Source organism: Lipotes vexillifer, unplaced genomic scaffold (assembly GCF_000442215.2).
Source record: "Lipotes vexillifer unplaced genomic scaffold, Lipotes_vexillifer_v1.1 scaffold1029, whole genome shotgun sequence".
Lineage (NCBI taxonomy): Eukaryota > Metazoa > Chordata > Mammalia > Artiodactyla > Lipotidae > Lipotes > Lipotes vexillifer.
In genome coordinates, this window is record NW_006789305.1 from 544,348 (window position 1) to 546,672 (window position 2,325).

Consider the following 2,325-nt stretch of genomic DNA (forward strand, 5'->3'; position numbering starts at 1 on the left):
TTTCCCACCCAATTTGGACAGCTACTCCTACTATGTGCTTCCTTAGTACTGTACTTCCCCTATTACAGCACTTAACACATTAATTTTCCACCTTTCCTCTAGACTGTAAGCAATCTAAGGTCAGTGGTATATATCTTACCTTTCTTTCCAGAGCATCTAACATATGTATAATCTGATTTTATTTTTATAATATTAAATATTCATTCAAACATTTATTAAGTACCTACTATATGCCAGAGACACTGCTGAGCACTAGAGATACAGTGTTGACTGAGACAGATATGATCCCTACCCTCTTGGACCTTATAATCTAGTTGGACTTCAAAGAGAAAGTATCAGTATGCTACTCTAGATGCTGGGGAAGCTCTCTTTAGGAGATGACATTTAGGCTGAGTCCTAAATAATAAGACAAGCCAGGCATGTTTTCTAGGGAAAAATATTCTAGAGAGAAGCAAAGGACCTAAAGAGAAAAATGTATGACTTATTTATATATATTTCATGTATACACAACACAGAAAACTATCTGGAAAAATATACACCAAGGTATTAGTGCTAGTAATCTAGGCCGGTAGGATTATAAATGTCTAGCTTTCTTCTTTTTTGCTTACCTATATTTTCTAATTTCTACAATAAACATGCATTACTTTTATAATTTAAAATATTACTTTTAATTTTTAAAGGATTATCACAGATTGATAAACCCAAAATAGACTGGCCTCTTTATTTACTAGTTGGGAAACAGTCCCAGAAAGAAATATTCAGGATTAAATAACAGGTATAGTCCTGACCAACCTTCAAGCTTGGAGTGGTATTTATTGTATAGAATTTATCCACACAAAAACAGTACTTCTGACATGATTCAAGTAATTCAGTGTTAAGACAGATACTCCAATTAATCCTATTACTACATCTGGGAAGAACAAGTTCAATAACTTTTACAGTAAAGAATTTACTTGGTATAATGTGTAAATATATGACAAATTGCACCACTCAATACAAAATCATTCCAAGTCACCAGATATTACAGAAGTTATAAAACCTTCTAAGGAAAATATTTAAATGTACAAGTCAGACTTTGAAGTGAGTGTACAGATACCAAATGACTTTCATTCTGTTTAATATTTGATTTTAAACAACAAAAAGAAAGCCCTTCATTTGCAAGCATCACTCATAGGTAAACTGAAATCATATACCAAAATATAATGTAATTAGACTGTTTAAACTGGCAAGAGGAAAAGCAATCTTTTATTTTATATGTAACTAAATCTTTGAGAATTCTTAAAATACGTAGTAACAGTAATTTGTATTTCTTACCAGATAAAATTAATCTAAATACTTTTCCCATATATCAAATCAGTAATTTGGGCAATTCTCCCAAGCCACTAAATATTAATGCCATTAAATATAAAGGTTAGACCAATTTTAAAATAGTCACCTAATTACCCTCTGCTAAATGTTTTGACAATTTCACAGGGAAAAAAAAAAAAAGCAAAGAAAAAGAAAGAGAAAGAAAAAGAAAAAATACCTATTAATAGATAGGTTATTTTAAGCTTCAGAGGAGGTATCTGGTATGCAGAAGACGAATTGTGACCTAGATCTGCCACTGAAATTAACACCAAGAAGGAGCTGCCTTGATTGTAACACATTTTCTATACTACTATCAGCTTACCAATGGTATTTCTATCATGGCCAAGGCTCTGTGGGTTTCATGCCAAAACTCATTTATATGAGAACCATTTAATTAGCATAACACAACCCATCTCAAAAAAAACACTGCACAAGGAAATGAAAAGGGCCTTAAATTGATTGTAATCTCATATTTCAACATAAAAGTCTAAAATATGAAATAAATTTCAATCTCCTCACTAATCCTATTTTTCAAATTTTGATTCTTATCTAAGGCTGATAAAGCTTGCCTTTGTTTATACAGAAATTTGAGACTACTTGTGTCACACTAGCTAATGAATTTCCATGAATAAACAAAATTTATTTTTGAATTATTGTGATGGCAACTAATGGAGAATGGCATACATACACAAAGTTGTTCAAGGTTATTACAGTAAGTTAGTCACCGTTGCTTTAGGAGAATGATACTGGGGTTGTCTTTCCTAGCATTAAAAATGTTATTTAAAAGAAAGTCTTTGCAATAAATATTTCAAATCAATGTTTTATACCTTAAACTTACATAATGTTGTATGTCAATTATATATCAATTTTTTAAAAAAATCAATGTCTCAAGTCTTCACAATCTTTCCATTTCTGGTAGAGTGTTTTTAGCTTTCCAGAGAATGTATTCAGGAAGTAATATTTTGAGTATTTCCCTAC

The 2,325-nt window shown here is 31.0% G+C and overlaps 1 protein-coding gene across 1 annotated transcript in view; it reads right to left on the minus strand.

Annotated features, from left to right (window-relative positions):
- The window catches only part of RSBN1 (round spermatid basic protein 1), a 39,894-nt gene that overhangs the window by 28,872 nt on the left and 8,697 nt on the right, over positions 1–2,325 (minus strand). The window lies entirely within an intron of this gene.